Raw genomic sequence first — 19,284 nt, forward strand, 5'->3', positions numbered from 1 at the left:
TCAGTACAAGTCACAAAAATGTTACCAACCTGATATAAGTGCTTCAGATCCAGGTATCTCGTATCACCGGATCAACGATGTTCGGGAGTTTAGATCGGTCGGTAAGCTGAGGCATGGCCTGCATTCATAAACACCAATGGCATCAGATTTTCCAACATTCTTTCCTTTTTCGCTCGAACTAGCATTAGATCGATCAAGGCCTACCATGTAACGATCGATCGGCACTGAGACGGTGCTAGTTTTTCCACAGGTTTCTTCCCATAGAAAGTTCCAGCAGCACAACACCATAACAATAGTTTTAGCCTTCCCATCAGTTTTTCCGATATGCCATTCCGAGACCCCGGTTTCCCGAAAACCGCAGAAATCGCACGGATTCCTACTTCAGACCTCATCTTATCCCATAGTATGACAAAATAAACATGTTTACACTCATGTGAAGCCAACTTTGGGGAAAACAGCCTAATCAGTGTAAGATGCCTCGGGGATGTGCAGCACATGTGCAGGAAGAGCAACATGTAAACAATTATTGAAGCCTCGAGGATCTAAACAAACTTTTTATTACTTCCTATATGGAAGAGAAAGTGTCGAATAACAAGAACACGAACGAAAAAAAAACAATCGAAATTGTTCGTACATACCGTCTAAAAGGTATTCCGGAGCTACATAACCTAAAGTACCCGAAGCTTCAAATTGTTCTTGTCTTGAGCTGCATCATCAGTCACTGCAAGACCAAAATCTGAAAGCTGTATCCAGAAAATGAGGCTTCAATGGATTCCATGGAAGGTGGTATAATCATTTACATTACTTATAAATACCTTTGCATTGAAGTCCAAATCCAAAAGTATATTAGATGATTTTAGATCTCTATGGATGACTGGTGGATTGCAATGCTCATGTAGATATTCTAATCCTCTGGTCAACGGTTAGGATTCATTTCAATAACATTCACCGACTAAGAATCATAAGAGCCATAAGCAAAGTCATATGAAACGGTACCGTGCCGTATCCAAGGCGATCCCCATCCGTCGATGCCAAGTTAATGACGAACCGTGAGACGTCCTACGAGTACAATGAAGAACGTCTCAGAAACAAAAACCAATACATTAACCAGAGAATTCATCATTCATTTCTCAAAGGTTTTACCATGTAGCTGAGTTTCCAAAGAACCATTTTGCATCAACTCATAACAATGAACCTTGTGTCATTGTCACTGCTGAAACCCAACAGTGAAATGATATTCGGATGCTTAAATCTACACAGAAATCCCACCTCATTCTGCAAATTTCAAAGCAAGAACTCAACATAAAACACAGATGAAATCTGCCAAAAAAAAAACATGAAGAGAAAGTGTTGTTGCTGAAATGATACCGCATATTCTTTCTCTGCATCTTGGCTTGTGCAGTCCAATTTCTTAACAGCAGCTAAAGAACCGTCGTTGAATTGAGCCTTGTAAACACATCCAAATCCACCTTCACCGAACATTACCTGGATGGAACTTATTCGTAGCATTTTCAGCATCTTGTAATCCATAAACGAAGCACAACCCTGTTTGGAAACTGTCCTCATGGACTTGAATTTACCCAGAAATGGTGCCAAACCATTCCCTTTTCACCATCTTCAACAACAAAAGAAAAGGAACTCTCAAAATTTCCAGCACTAAGAAGCAAAACATGAGAGGGTTTTGGCTCAAAAGAAGATTTACCTGTGCTGTTGGCACCATTTTTTAGAGGATTTGCTTGAAGCTTTCCAGTAATAAATCCATAAACAAAACAAGGAAGAGATAATTGCAAACAATGAAGAACAAGCAATAACCAGAGCTATTAACATTTTCTTGGGCGGATCCATCTTCTGTGCTCCTCCCTTCCAATTTGAATCCCTGCGGTTTTTGTTAACATATAACAGGTCACGTCTTCATCAGTCATCACTAGTAAACACAATGGAAAGTGGAAACAAAAGGAAGTGAAAATGAGAAGTACCTGGAGAGAAGGCAGCCATTGAAACAGAGATTGGACTGGAAATGGGTGATGAAACAGGGCCTTGTATTGCAAAAACACGATGGTTTCATTAACACAAGCAAGGGAAAGAAGCAGATGCAGCAGCAAAGCTTCTTCTCTTCATACCTTGCTTCTTCTTCTTTTCAAAAATTTCTTTAACAACTTACAGTTAATTGTAATCTTTCATATAGCATGGGGATAGAGATCATGAACAGGGAGAGTTGTGATTTTGTCTTTTGGACGTTGTAAAAATGTAGACTTTCCAGGCTTTGCCTCTAGGTGTTTTTTTTCTTTCTTCTATTTTGAAGCTCTAAAAAGACTGGATTTTGTAATGTTTTTTTAATCTTCTTTCAACTATCGTTTTCACATCTTTGAAAATGATGAAAAAAAAAAGCATGGAGACAAAAGGAAGAAGTAGCTCTTTCATGTTGGAAATGGAGCAAGCTCACACTAGAATCATGTGGTTTTTTCTTTTTCTTTTTCATCTTAATAATTAATTAAACATAAATTAATATTTAATACTGATCGGCTTCCATGGTCATGAAGCTAGAGAGTTCCATTTTTTTTTTGTATCATCTTCAAAATTACTTAGAAAATATCTATATTTTCAAATAACATCGAGTTCAAATGTAAATCAAGTAAATTAAGGTTGATATAATTATTATGAGATTTTCTAATATTCGTCTAAATTAATAAATCAATAATATTTTAATCTAAATAAAGTCGTTATTTTATTAAAAATACATATACAATAAATCTTATTGCACCGGTAAACAAACCACAACATATGATTAAACTACTAAAAGATCACTGACAACCGTAAATCAGGATCGAGCATCGTGAGAAAATTATCTACAAATGCAAACACGTATACAAATTCAATCAGAGGATTCAAAGTAGAAAACATCAATATGATAATAAATATGTTATCTTAAATAATTGAAACGATTTTAAATTTCGTACTAAAAAATTAAATGAAAAGAAAACAACCCAATAACTAAAATGTGTGATAAAAGTAAAAAAAAAAAACGTGTCACGAAAATAAAATTAGTAAGAACTTAAAAATATATACTATATAAATAATAAATGATACTGCCGATCGACAAATATCATTCAAATCAATATGCGGCTAATGAAGAAAAAAAGACCACTTTAAACCTTAAAGAAAAAAAAGCGGTCAACCCTTACCATTATCAAATTAAGAGTCATTTAATAATATTTTTTAATAAATATTTCCGTTTTTCTAAAGTACAGCTTCTTGTTGAAGCCATATGCCAAAGAACAAAAACAAAATAGATAAATGAAGTTTTCTTAACCATTTTATTTTCGTTTGGCCAATAGTTTTCTTATCCATTAAACCATGACAAAGGGCAAATTCTTCACTTTACATGCTTAGCCTATTTTAATATTCTTAGGGTTTTCAAATTTTAAATGTTTATTTATTATGAGTCAATATTGATTACTTAATTATGTTAAAAATGTATGATTGCTTTCACATAAAGAATCCAAAATTAATGTTTCACAAAATGATTTAAAATATTAATGATTAAGATTTGATGTATGGATAGTGTGTAGTTCAATAAACCATACATGAATCATATATTTATAAAAATAAAATTCATTTCTTTTTTTTAACCATTCCTACATAAAAAGGAGGGAGAATTTTACCACTAAAAGAGAGTTGAGGTGCTAAGAGTTCTTAACAATTTACTCTAAAGATTGGTGACTCTTTTAAAAGTTATAACATATTATTTTGTAACTCTTCGATGATGAATAGAATATGAAGATTCATAACGTCATAGAACTGAGTTAAGATTAAATATTAAGAAGGGTAATTTATCTAAATTTAAAATTATAAGGATTTATTATGTATTTAATTCGTAAAACTTATAGGAGGAGTAAAAGTCTATTATTATTTAAGTTTAAACTTATAAGGAAGGACTTAAAATACTATTATGCTAAAAATTTTGGGAGGAACAAAGTGCTGCCTACACTCTATGTACCACGAGTCCAAGTATAAAAATTTGGTTAAATTATGTATTTAGTCATTTATTTATTTTATGATTTCGTTTTTATTATATGTCGTTAAAATAAAAATCTATGAACGTGATAATTTTTTAATAATAATAGAATACCACCTTGTAATAAAATATTTATGAATCATCGTAGAAGCAATTAGGACATTTATATTTGTCAAATAGTCTACCGCCATGTTTATGGACCATCCATGCTTTGTGCAATCAATTAGACCCATAAGCAAGAAGATTGCAAAACCTCAGTAACTTGTATACGTGGGCGAATGCGGGCTTTATGCTCGAAATGGTTTAATTTCTATATGATCAATGTAAATGTCTTGAAATTATGATATAGAAGAAAGGCAAAATTCTATTGTAGCCCCCCAAAGTTAATGATTAATTTCTTCTAGCCCTTAACATTGACTTGTGCATGTCTGCAATGAATGTTAATGGTAGACAGTAGATGTACACCTTGGTCACGTGTTAGGTGAATATTGTGTTTGAAAATCAGGCACCCACGCTACTGGCTGGCTGGCTGGCTGTGTCTGTGCCACAAATTGCCCAACTATGAAAATGAAAAAGGTTAAATAACTTCTATAATCGCTCGTATTTATAATTCTTCTCATTTTGGCCCTTAATCTTTAAAACTAAAAAAATAGCATTAATTGAACAATAAAATATTTTTTAACCAAAAAAATATTTTTTTATTTCTAATGACTATTAAATCAATAATCAACAATAAAATTAAACAAATTTTGACTGAAATCAAAAAATTTAAAAAAAACAATACAGGACTGGAATTGATTACAATTTATAATAAAAAAATTAAACTGGCTTGGGTGAAAAACAGAAATAACGTCAAGATTCTTTTTGTATGAATTTTTACAAAAGAGAAATGGAAAATTCATTTCAATGGAACTATTAATTTTTTTTATTTCTTTTCTTTTAAAAATGGTATATATCAACATTATAAAAACCAGAATAGAGATCTAATTGATTTAATTTGTAATTCTCGATTCAATTGATTGAACCGTAATATTAATTAATATAGAAAATAGGGAACCATTCATGAACCGTGCGGCGGAAGTTCGTTTATTTAAATGAACGAATATGAACAGATTTTGCGTTCGTTTAATTAAATGAACGATATGAATAAAGGGCTAGTTCTTTCATTTACGTTCGTGAACGTTCGATTATATGTTCATTTATGTTCGTTTATTTTCATTTATGTTCGTTCATTATGTTCAAGTTCTTTCATTTACGTTCGTGAACGTTCGATATATGTTCATTTATGTTCGTTCATTTGTTCATTATGTTCGTTCATTTATGTTCATTTATGTACGTTCATTTATGTTCGAACAAAGGGCAAGTTGAATATGTTACGAAGATTATTGAAGTTGTTTGGATTTCAAGAGGATTTTTTTGTTGAACAAATTAACTTTTAAGAATTATTATATCATATAGCTTATTTATAATTTATGTATGTTTTTGTCGTATTCGAACAAATTAACTCTAAAGTTGCAGGTTATATTAATGAATTTTAAGTTGTTATTCTTATTGTTTACTTTTTTTACATTCGTTTGTTGTGTTCGAATAAGTTTTTTTTGTGTTTGTGTTGTTCGTTTATTGTGTTCGTTTATGTTCATTCGTTCGTGTTCGTTTATGTTCGTTTATTATTTAAATGAACGAACATGAACAAAAAAAATTTGTTCGTTTATGTTTGTGTTCGTTTATTTATTAAATGAACGAACATGAACATACTTCGTTCATGTGTGTTCGGTTCGTTTACAGTCCTACTAATATTAGCATGCTTATCAAATTTTGAAATGTTGTGTTTGAATAAAAATTGAAAATCCTTTTTCTTTGGGTCCAGTATTATGAAAGTCAAGGTTTGGATCCTTAAGTTTCATTTAATTTGAACTTATAGAGTAATATTAGTGATCAAAAAGGTATTGTTTTTTCTTAGTTCGAATAGTTGTGTATGCAAGGTGTGTGTTGTAAATGATTAAAAAAATTATAAACATATATCACCTTATAATTATAATCTCTAATAGAAGTTGAAAGCATTGACATACATATGATTTTATGTTAGGTTGAACTTATAAAATTTTATAAAATTTTACGAGGATAAAATATATTATCGAAAGTAATTATAAAAACTATATATTATATAAATATTTAATTTTTTAGAAGAATGATATTCTTGCCGAGCTCCCGACTTATCATTAATTGAAAATAAACCAAAATAATTGAGATTTTAAAATAATATGAAAGATTAATATAAAAATAAGTGTTCAAACTATATATTGAAAAACGTTTTAGTGCATAAATAATTTTTTGTTAAAAATAGGAGCTTAATGTTTTCTCGGTTATATTTTTAGGCGACTATAGTTTATTTTTTTAATAATAAAAATATTATTTTTAATTAAAAAAGAAAAATATTTTATTTATAAAAAAAACCCAATTTCTACTGAATATATAAAAAATCCTAAAAAACTAAAATCTCTCATTTAAATCCCCATTACCAACCGTCGTCAGCCATCTTCGGCCACCATCGTCATCTCCGAACGGTCACCCACCTGTCGCCATCCACCCATTGATCAATCGTCGTCCTTATCGTCACCCAAAATCTCTAAATCTACCCCAAAACCCAAATACCTAATTCTCAATTTCAATTTTCAACCCAAACGGTCTCTGGCCTTCATCATCATCGTCAAATAGTTGGGTTTTGATCGGAATTGCATGGTGATTCGAATGATGGCAACGGTGTAGCTGTAGACTTTCAAAATCGGCCGAAATCGACGAAGGACGGTGATGGTATCTAACGAACCTTTGAACTCTTCTCTACGACAAACAGTGGCATATTACGACGAAATATCAACAGGGATTTGATCGGGGGTCGACACCAATGCTGGTGACTGTGGCGGTGACGGTCACTTCCAGCCGATGGCTATTGAAGGGGAAAGGGGGATAGGGGCGAGAGCACTGGAACTGCTACTATTGGATTTTTTTTTACAATATTTTTTTAATTTTTAAATAAATACTCTAAATTACCAGAATATGACACATGTCATTTAACGACGGTTAACGTCCGGACACCTAAAAATATAACGTTTGAAATATTAGACATTTATTTTTAGTAAAAAATTCTTTAGACGCTAAATATTTTTAAGGCATAATTCGAACACTTACTTTTGTATTAAGCCTAATACTAATAATGTAAGCCTCTCCACACAAATACTCTTAACGAGGCTTAAATAATATTCTTTCACGAGTAGGACTTTCCAAGCATATAAGATCGAAATAATAAATTACGGAAGTAATTTTATATTTAAACATTTTATTTATTCATTTGTTAATATACAAGAAATATGAGGCACTGTCAATGGAGGAGGCCCAAAACGTAAATAAACTGTAGCAAAGAAGACTCAATAAGATGCAAAGTGGAGGTCGGAATCTCCTTCACGAGTCGGCACACTCCACTGATGATCTAGTTGCAGCTGACCATGGAGAAAAACAACAGTATTGTTCGTATAATGTTTTGTTTATTGAATTAAATTAATAAGTATGAACAAAACTTTTATGTTTATTTAATAAACAATCGAACATGAATGTAGATATGTTCGGTTGTTTTATTTATCGAACATAAGGTCATCTACTCGATTCTCTTTTTCTTTTTATTGATCAAACAAAATTTTTATGTTTACGAACAAGATCATCTTATAAGTTTATTTATCGACTCATTTACAAGTTCATCTACTCAAATTATGTTTTTCTTTTTCTTTTTTAACAATTTAAATATTGTTGAACATAAAAACTAAATTAAACATAAGGTGAACTTTAAAATTTAAACTGTGAAGTCTAAGAAACTTAAAGACTAATGGTGAGATTTCACCATTTTTCTTTGACTGGCAAATGAAAGAATATAAAGAGTGCGTTAACTGTCGAATATATGTTCGCAATGTTGAATAAATATGTTTTGGGTAAACTACATAAATGATCACCTGTGGGCTCGATCTCGAAATGATTATATTTTTAAATTTGTATCAATATGACCACTAAATTATTTAAATGTTTCAATAGAACTACTTTTTGTTAACATTTAACGAAGGTATTTACGTGAAAGTTAATAAAATTTATATAATTAGGGTGCGGGTCATTGTAAAGCTACGTATTCGCGACACTTGAACCCTGCTTTGTTTTATTCCATTTTGGTCACTACTTGTATATAATTTGTTTCCTTGGAATCTCAGTTAATGCAATTTGATCATGATTATGTTTTTAATTTATCTAATGCCTTAATTTGAGAATTAACTTTAAAATCTTATATTCTAGTCATGTATTAAAATTATAGATTAAATTCCCAATATTTTAGAATTAATCTTTGAGTCAATTCTCACACTTGTTATCAAGATAATACATGTGTTATATAACTTGTTCAAGTTTAAATAAAAAATAGAACTTAAAAAACTTAATTGCATTTGAACCCAAGCTCAGTTAGTAACCAAGCAAAGCCTTAACCAATAGACTAAATCTAATATTTAGGAATCAATTAAAATACTTTTTATAAATTATATATTATAGTTAATGATAGAAATAAAAAAAAAAGACAAGTGAGGACTTAAATCTAGGCCAATTCAGAGTATGATAACACTTAAATTGCTGGAAAAAATCTATATTATTTATAATTATTAAGATATAATATTTTTTAAAATTAAAGTTATTTATTTTATATTTATTGATTATTGATTATATATATGAAATTATACTTAAAATTAAATTAAAAATTTATTTAACATATCTGACTCACGAGCACAATTAAAATCAAATGATAAATTTAATTTGAATCTTAAATATTTTTTCTTATGATTATAATTTGAATATTAAATTATTTTTTAATGATTTCATATATATAATCATTAAAAAAATGAGAACAATAAATTTAGTTGAAAAATATTAAAATCTTAAATCAATATAAATAAACTATTAAATTTATTTTAGTGATTTAAGTGTTGTCATATTCTCAATTGGCCTAAATGTAAGTTTTCACTTATCCATTTTTATTATTTTATCATTAACTATAATATGTATATATATAAATATAAATATTATAATTGATTCTTAAATATTAGATTTAGCTTTTTGTTAAGGCTTGCTTGATAATCATTTGGGTTCAAATCCAATTAAGTTATTTTATTTTTTTAGCTTAAACTTGAACAAGTTATATAAAATATGTATTATCTCAATAAAAAGCGTGGCAATTAGCTTAGTGGTTAAGGCATGTGCAGGTTATCCTTGGGATCCAATTTGGATTCCCTTGGGTGACAAAACTCATTTTTATTTATTTTCACTTCAATTCAAAAGGTGACTCGTGTCACCTTTTGATTGGAATAAAATTTTTATTAAATTAATTAAATTAAAATTAAAAAAATTAAAATTAAAAAAAACCCTCTAATCAGATTGTGACACATGTCACAATTTGATTGGAGAAATAAGTTTATTAAATTAAATTAAAATTAGGACCTAACTAAAAATTAAGAATTAAAGTTAATCATGGTGATCAAATTGATTAATTCTAAAATCTAGGGGATTTGATCTATAAATTTAATACATGACTAGAATAAAAGATTTTAAAGTTAATGCTCAAATTAAGGTAGACAAATTAATAACATAATCAGGATCAAATTGCATTAAATGAAAATATAAGAAAACAAATCATATACAAGTAGTGACCAAAATGAAGTAAACAAAATAGGGTTCTAGTATCACAAATATGTAACTTTACAAGGACCCACACACTAATTGTACCAATTTTGTTAATTGCCATGTAAACACTTCCGTTAAATGTTAATGACGGGTAACTATATTGAAACTATTTAAATAGTTTAATGGTCATATTGACGTAAATTTAAAAATGATGGTCATTTCGAGACCAAGCTCCATAGTTGGATGGTCATTTATGTAGTTTACCCATATGTTTTTAGTTTACCCCTATTTTTCATACACGTAACTGGATTAAATGTTAACCCACTAATTTAGTAGTAGTTCGGTGTACATGGTTATTATAATAACATTTAAGAAGACGTAAATTTACTATTTATTTATTTTTGGCTAATACGGAACAGTCAAAGATTAGATGTTGAAGGTGTTAGTCTCACGTGATATTAAATCAACCATTTTCACTAGCGGAATATCGAATAAATCTTCACCAATCGAGACCTGCAAGCTTATCAGCCGTCGAGTTCGCTTCCCTCCTTATAAGAAAGAATCGAACCTCTCAACTTTTATGTATAAATATTCTAATATGATCGGCAAGGACAGTCTCCCATGCATTTATAACTGGCGATGATAACCAGTTAATTACCGTTGAACCTATATTTTGATATAACAAATTAAAGTTAAGATATTTTGGGACTTGATTGAATTTGTTCAAAGTTTTCAAAAATATTTCAAAGTCCAAATTAACTTGAAAAATATGTTTTAGATGTTTTCCAAATTACTCAAACCTTCTAAAAAAACATACTCGATAGTTTTCGTGCTTTAATGTCATGTTTTAAAGGATTTTTGGCTCAAAGGATTGATCCCTTAAAAAAGTATTGATCCCTTCGACCAAAGGATTGATCCCCTCGTAGAAGGATCAATCCCTTAAATTCCAGTAAGTTTTGGATCGATCTCTTCAGCAAATGATCTATCCATTCACTAAAAGGATCGATCCCTCGATGAAAAGGATCAGTCCCTTCCCTTAAAAGATAGATCTCTTTCTTGTAACGATCAAATTATTTAAAAAATAATCGATCCCTTTAATCAAAGGATCGATCCCTTGTGCATTTAATGTTGTTTTTGGTTGTAGATAACAACTATAATTGTCCCCAATGACTAGAAAGAATCACAAACTCATTCAGACTTATAAAACAAATCAATGACACTTGAAGAATGACACAACACCTATCTAATCAATCAGGATCACGAGAAAAACTCTTTTACTCTTTATTTTCCTTTTTCTCTTTTACATAAGTGTTTTGAGCTCATTGCGTATCTTTTATTTTTTTTTTGTGATCGTAAATCTAGTAAACACCTATATTGTGAGGTTTTTTTATTTATATCTTTTATCCTTTGTAAATGGGGAGTGGTCTAGTTTAGCCTTTGAAAAATTAAGTATTTGTAAAGGTTAATATTGAGCTAAGATAGTGGATGTAGAATTTATTGAAGAAGTTGAACCACTATAAATCATTGTGCAATTTTTCCTATCCTTTTACTTTCATACCCAAATTTTTTAAAAGGCCAATTCACTCTTTCTTTGTACTTTATCAATTGTTCATAGAGCCTCAAAAATACCAACAATTGGTGTAAGAGCTTGAATCATTAAAAGGCCTAACAAACTTGAGATGATCTTGAAGAGCTCTATCAATTTCGTATTCAATCGGAAAAATGACTTTCACCTTTGACTCATTTTACATGGAGGACTCTCAACCTATCTACAAGCCTTCATACTTTAATGGAGATAACTATGATCATTGGAAGAACTTAATGAAGCTATTTATTCAATCCATTGATCTTAGAGCCTAGCAGATAATCATGAATGACTACTTTCTCTAACGAAGAAGATGAACGAGTGTAGGGACCAAGAAAAGAAGATTTCTAACAAAACATCATGGCCATGCACATTCTGTTTTGTGTGTTTGGTTCATATGTATATGAAAGTGTTTCTTCATGTTCAAATGCAAAAGTGCTATGTGATAAACTTGAAAACTTCATGGTGACAAGAAAGAATAACCATCAAGTTCAAATCTCCTTTCCAACCCAAAGGTGATATGTTTTATGGCTCTTGAAGAGCAAGAGATATCTGCTAACTCAAGTGACTTAAATTCATATTCTTTTAATGAGTTACAAGATACATACGATGAGTTCTTTTTGGTGTTTGAGACCATGAACTCCAAATACAATAAATTGATTTCAATATTTAAAATTGAAAACAATTTTCTATTGAAAATTGGATTTTGAAAATCAAAATAAAAATTTGAAAAACGATTTATAACTTTCAAAAGTCAAAACAAAAATTTTGAAAAAGGAAATTTTGATTTTAAAGTTAAACTTGGATACTTAACAAAAGAAAAAAAATCATTTCTAAAAATAATTCATCTAATTCAATAATGGTAAAATGTTTACATCATCATTATCATGGTCATAGTCTACATTCTTGTCCTATCTAAAATAGTAAAAAATCATTTGTAAAAATAATGTATTTAGTTTAATAATGAAAAATGCTCACATTGTCATTATCATGGTCATATTCTACATACTTGTCATATTAAAAATAGAAAACTTTTTTAAAATTAGATAAGTGTGAGTTCCTTTGAGAACTAGACATTGGTATAACCTCAAGGACCCAAGTAATATAGGTACCAAAATCGAAATGAATGTTTTTATTTTGTAAGTTGGTGCCTATTTTGTTTTTAGCGCATGAGATTTTGAACATGATTAATATGTTGTTTGTTATCTCACGTATGTTGAAAATATTAATAAACATTTTTAAGTTAAATGTTTTATCAATGTTTAGTTCATCGTAATGATTTTGGTCAGTTATATTTTCATGTTTTAAATGATTATTTTTTTAATTCATTTACCTATTTGTATATTTATGTATATGTTCTCACTTAAAAATGATATCTCTCTAACATTGATAACTATTTTCAAATGCATACATTTGTAATGTTTTAGCTATGAGTTATAATATCTCATTCTTGATATTGTATAAAGTATGATAGACTTAGATTTCTTGAATTTCATGTATTAACAGTTTGGTCATCTTTGTTGAAATAAATATATTTCAGTGTTACAAACTTAGTGACAAAACTTTTTCAAGAAATTATTGAAGGAGAGCTTTGATTTTTCAAATAATATTATGTTACAATTTCAATAATTTGGTAAAATTTTCACTTAATCTCCATTGTCACTTTGAACCAAGAAAGTGAATTCTGGTTTGAAAAAACCAATTTCTAAAATTAAAAGGGGTGATTAAATATTTTCAAATATTCTTTTTCAAGAAATGTTTATTGAGAGAGTTTGTCAAAACTTTTTTTCCAAAAAGTTCGTTATATCAAGAAGGGGAGATAAGTGAACCTATATTTTGATATAACAAATTAAGGGCAAAATGTTTTAGACTTAATTGAATTTGTTTAAAGTTTTAAAAAATTTGAAGTCCAAATTAACTTGAAAATTATGTTTTAATTATTTCTAACTTAGTCGAACATTTTCAAAAATAATTTAATCGTTTTTGCGTTTTAAATTTGAATTTCCAAGGATTTTTTGCTCAAAGGATTGGTCCCTTTAAAAAGGATTGATTCCCTCGTAAAAGGATCGACCCCTTACATTTCAGTAAGTTTTGGATCGATCCCTTCACCAAAGAATAGATCCCTCGATGAAATGATTTATCTTTCTACGAAAAGGTTTGATCACTTCACCAAAAGGATCGATCCCTCGATGAAAAGATCAATCTCTTCTTGTAATGGTCAAATTATTTAAAAAGAGATCGATGTCTTTAACTAAAGATCGATCACTTGTGCATTTAATGTTGTTTTTGTTATAGTTAATGACTTTAATATTTCAATAGCTAGAAAAGGCACAAACCATTCCAACTTATAAAACAAGTCAATGAACTTGAAGAATGACACAACCCTATCCAAGTAATCAAGATCAAGAGAAACTCTTTCACTCTTTATTTCCCTTTTTCTTGTCATAAGTGTTTTAAGCTCATTGCATATCTTTGAGTTGTTTTTCTTGTGAGCTTGAATCTTGTAAACACATGTCTTGTGAGGTTTTCTTGTTTACATAATTTATCCTTTGTAAAAGGGAATGGTTCTAGTTTAGCCTTTGAAAAAACTAGGGATTTGTAAAGGTTAAGCTTGAGCTTAGAAAACGAAGAAAAAAATTAGTGAATTAGTTAGAAATCCTTAGTGTAGAGCTAAGGTAGTAGATGTAGACTTTATGGAGGAAATTGAACCACTAAATCATTGTTATTTTCCTATCCTTTTAATTCCACACCAAAATTTTCAAAAGGCCAATTCACTCCATCTTGACACTTTTTTTATTGTCATAGGCCTCAAACCCAAAAAAATTTGACATTATCGGTTCTATAATCACATTACGAAACCACAATCTCCAAGCATGCTTGAGTGTTTCATGTACCACCCAAAGCTCTGTGAAGCACTAAACAATTACCAAGGCTCTTTGCAAATCCAAATACTCATCTCTTTGCTCGTCTCTAAGGACCCCCTCAATATTAGCTAAGTAGTGATTGTAACACCCTAGACCCGATTGGCTAAAGTGCAGCATTGGGCTCGAGCAATCCCTGATTTTCAAAACATGTTCGTTTTTTTTTCAAACATATTGAATGGTATCATAAATAAAATGTTCATATATTATAAAAATCAATTTAAAAACCGGAGCTCCGTGACCATAATTTAAAATCAAAATAATACAATATGAGTTTAATAACCTAATACATAAGTAAGGTTCTATGAATACTATGCCCATTAAGCTATGATACGGTACTCCAAAGGAGATACGGAAGTCATGCTGCGACAGTGCTCCACAATCTGCTCATGATACTAACAGCTAACGAAAACATCCAAAGGCTGAGCTTACAAAGCCCAACAGTATAATGCTAATCTATAGCAATATATAATTTCATAAATACAAGCATGCTGAAACATGGCTCTAAGCAGTAGGTTTGATGAGTGTTAGAATCGTTAATCTTTGTTCGTTATTTCTTCATTTTGTGGAGTTATTGCTGTTGATTTGGTTGTATTATGCCTATTTTCGTGTAGGTCCTTACTTTCCAGAATTAGTGAAAACGGGTGAATTCTGTATTTTTATATATTTGGTCACGGCTGGAGACATGGGCACGACGCGATCTGACGTGGTAGTTTCTAGAAGGCCAGTCAGCGGTTTCTAGAAGACTTCATCTGCACGCGACGAGTAGAGTTATTAGGAGACTAGTTTAAGTTTGAATTTAAATTAAAACAATTATCTTTAGTATTATTTAATTATTTTCTTGCTTATCCTTTAGGCTTTGAGAGGATATAAATACCCACTTGGGTAGCCTAAACATCATTCAGAATACATTCTTATTTCTCTCTAGTTTTTATAAAAGTTTTCTCTTTTCCTTTTCAAGTTCTTTATTTTCTTTATTTTCAAACTTGTTTTAATATGTAAGTATGACTTTTGTCATGCTTAGCTAAACTTTTCATAAGCGAAGCTGTCGCGATGACTCAATTCCAACGGAGAATTGAAACAGGTCCCTAATATCTTCGAAAATCTCTCTCAATCTCTGTGCTTATTCTTTTTCAAATCAAACAATTTTCAAATCAAAAATTGACTTTGGTCAAGAGGTTGTTGTGATTAAACGTGTGGGAGAGGATTCGACTTATAGAAAGCAATTCGACTTCCTGGAACACACTTGGCGAGATAGCTTCGCCAAGAGGGATTTGAGATCGGAATTGACGGTATATAAGCAACAATCCGAGTCGGTCGCCACGAACTTAAACGGTAATTGGTCTACGACAATAGATGTTGATAGAATCAATTCCCGAAGCTGAATCAAATATTGCCTTGGGTATTCGGTATACAAGATAGAGTCATGGGCCCTCGTAGACAAGTAATTGACGTGAATCCCGAAGAGAAAATCTTATTCATGATCTAAGGAAATTGAGTCAAAGCAAGGCTTGAGGCTATTTTTACCGTATTTATTCACAACCTTTAGTCTCTTATTTTTTTTACTTTAATTGCTTTTATTTATTTAATCATTTTTATTACTACTTAAATCTCTTCTACCAAAACCCCCATTTTACTATCTTTCACGCCTGACCCATCAACATAATTAAGAATTTTCCAAGTCCCTATGGATTCGACCCTACTTCTCTATGCTACGAATTTTCCTTTATTTATTATCCGAGAAGAGGAATATTTTGACATCGAAATGACAGTTGTCAATTGGCGTCGTTGCCGGGACTTCGCCAAATTACTAATTTTTGTTTTCTTTTGATTATGACCAGGTCTAATCTGGGAGCATTAGTGGAGTACGACCCGGATATTGAAGCTAAAGCTAGGAGACTCCACGCAGACACTTTGGAAAGAAGGACAACAAACAAATCCATAAGAAGAATCAAACTCAGGTGAATCGCTAATACAATTCCGATGGCCGAACCTACTATTCGGAGTAGCCGCGGCACCCACTGAACAAGGACCTATGTGCATGATTTTCCCCAAGGCGAACTCCATACCAGTTGAAGACCGATCTTATTCATCTCCTCCCTACATTCCGCGGATTGCCAAACGAGGATCCACACAAACACTCAAGGAATTTCATATGGTCTGCTCCAACATGACACCATAGGGAGTAACCGAGGACCAATCAAACTTAGAGCTTTTCCTTTTCCTTAGTCGATTCGGCTAAGGAATGGTTATTTTATATTCCTCCTAATTCTATTACTACGTGGGCTCACATGACTCGTCTTTTTCTTGACAGGTTTTCCCTGCGGCAAAAGTAAGTGACTACGAAGAAGAATACTCGGAATCAAACAGCTGATGGAGAGTCACTTTACGACTACTGGGAACGGTTTAAAAAGTTGTGTTCTAGTTGCCCACAACATGGGCTAACTGAACAAACACTCCTTCAATACTTTTATGAAGGATTCTCCCCTAGAATGAAGATGATCGATGCAGCCGGTGGAGCCTGGTGAATATGACTCCTACTGAGGCTAGGACTTGATATCGACAATGGCTGCAAACTCCCAACATTTTGTACAAACAATGACCTTCTCGAAGGGTTCATGATAAGTTCATCTTCCTTAGAAAATAAATAGATAAGTTACTGAAGTCGTAAACTCTATTATTGCAGGAAAGACAGGACAAAACCGATTATGTGGAATATGTGCACTACCTGATCATCCAACAGACGGTTGTCCACTGATACAAGACGACACAGCAGCTCAAGTCAACGCAGTCGAAAACTTTCCGGGACCTCCCCAAAGAGCTTATAATCCTTACGACAATACATACAACCCGAGATGGAGAGATCATCCGAACTTCAGTTATGCCAGAACCGAGATCCAATCAAGGCTATCAAGCGAGACCTCTACCACCGCAACAACTGTAGAAGTCATCATATCGAGAGTTAGCACTTCCCAGGAAAAATTCCAGATCGAACTGAAGCCCACTTCCAAGAGATGGACAAACAGATAAGCCAATTGACTCAAGCCGTGGGGAGATTAGAATCATAAAGGAGGCTACCATCACAAACTGAACCGAATCCAATAGAGAATGTTAGTGCCATCACCCTCCGAAGAGGTACAATTATTGAACAACTAGACCCAAATGAGGTAAGTGAAAGATCTCAGAATAAAGAAAAAGATTCAAACTCCCAGAGGGAAGAAGAAGCTGATGATGCAGGATCCCAGAAAGAGAATGATAAAGACTGAGGAAAAGGAAATATTAGACATACTTCGGAATGTAGAAGTTAACATACCTCTCCTCGAGGTTATCCGAAAAGTTCCAAGGTATTGCTGATTTTTGAAGGATCTCTGTACGACTAAAAGGAAACTTACCGGGGTCGAGAAAGTGGATTTAGGCGCGAACGTCTATGCAGCAACGACCACTTCCATCGAAGTATAAAGACTAAGGTATGTTTTCAATACCTTGTAAAATTGGTGAGGTTAAAATCAAGCGAGCTATGTGCGATATAGGTTCCTCTATCAATGTAATGCCTTTCTCCGTCTATAATTTAATTTCAACCAAGCCTTTGAAGGAGACGAGAGTTACACTTCAGCTAGCCGACAAATCAATTATTTATCCTGAATGACTCATAGAGAATGATATAGCAGAGGTAGAAAATTAATTTTCCCTGCTGATTTTTATGTGATTGATATGGAGCAACATTGGTTCTGAAATCCTCCTCGGTCGTCCCTTTCTGAGCACGACAACTGCAAAAATTGATGCTCGAAGCGGTATTCTTACTATGGAGTTCGACGGTGAGATCTTAAAATTTGATGTTTATAAAGCAATGAGATATCCGGATAACGTTCATAGTATTAATTGTTGGATTTTGAACTTGTTGATGATAAATCTAACTTGGTTGATGATTTATGCAAGGAGTCAGATGATAACAAAGACGACATAAGGGAATTGAAAAATATTTCAGTTGTTGATTCAATTTTGATCTTAACTCCTTCAAAAACTAAAGATTTACCTTCCTTTTTGCAGGCACAAAAAATTAAGTCGAAATCATCAAGGAGCCGTTTGAAGAAATCATTGTTTGGTAAAAAAGATGTTTTGACGGCCATTCTTCTGGACAAGATTTTAAAATTGGGAAATATCCGAAGAAATCTTTGTGAGAATTTTCAAATTTCTCATAAAGAACTTCTTAGTTGGAAAAAGTGAATGAAGTGGAAGTGTCTGTCACAGAACATGTAGTCTGAATCAGTCGTCGAGCTAACGACGTTAACAAAAGCGCTTCATGGGAGGCAACCCATTGTTTTCATTTCGTTACATTTTTTATTTTTATCTTCACTTTTTGTTTCATTTTTATTCGATCAAACATGTTTAATTTAATTTCTATTTTTTATTTTGCAGGAACCAAATATTTTTTTCAAACTTAAACGACGAAGAATTACGAAAATTTCATTCGAACTATGCCAATTTCGGAATCCACACAGCAGTGAACAATCGCACAAAGCATAAAAAACCCCAGCCTGTGCGTACCGTTTCATTAAACGACGCGCGTTAGTAAAGCCCTTGGAGGAGGGTGGTGCACGTTAGCAAAACCCAAATGGATGAAGTCTACGACCGCCTCCACTCTATCGAGACGAACATCACAGAGATCCTCTCTTACCTACATCCTAGCGCCTCTCATCGTGGTCGAGGACGTGGCCATGGTCGATATTAAATCCGGGAGTACTCTGTTCCTTTCTTGCACTTTAATTTTTTTCGTTTTGAGGCAAAACACTTTAAGTGAGGGGGAGTAGAGTAGAGTATGATTGAATTTCACTTTGCTTATCTTATGTTTCGATTCAAGTATGTGTTGGTTGAATTTGCGGAAACTTCACTGAATTTATTGTTTTGAAATTTTTTTTGGAATGATGCTTGTTTGGGAACACATAATTGTTTAGGTTAGGATGTTCTTGATATCGAATAGCATTAATTGTGATAAGTTGGTGTTTTGTGATATTCATGACTTTGTTGGTTGAAATGTGATTAGCTCATGCATGAAACAATTTGGT

At 31.9% G+C, this 19,284-nt stretch overlaps 1 pseudogene; it reads right to left on the reverse strand.

Annotated features, from left to right (window-relative positions):
* Positions 1–539: 539 nt before the first annotated feature.
* LOC120197584 lies at positions 540–2,061 on the reverse strand (annotated as a pseudogene).
* Between the last annotated feature and the right edge of the window lie 17,223 nt (positions 2,062–19,284).

This window comes from Hibiscus syriacus, unplaced genomic scaffold (genome assembly GCF_006381635.1).
Source record: "Hibiscus syriacus cultivar Baekdansim isolate YM2019G1 unplaced genomic scaffold, ASM638163v2 tig00117048_pilon, whole genome shotgun sequence".
In the NCBI taxonomy this organism is placed as follows: Eukaryota; Viridiplantae; Streptophyta; class Magnoliopsida; order Malvales; family Malvaceae; genus Hibiscus; species Hibiscus syriacus.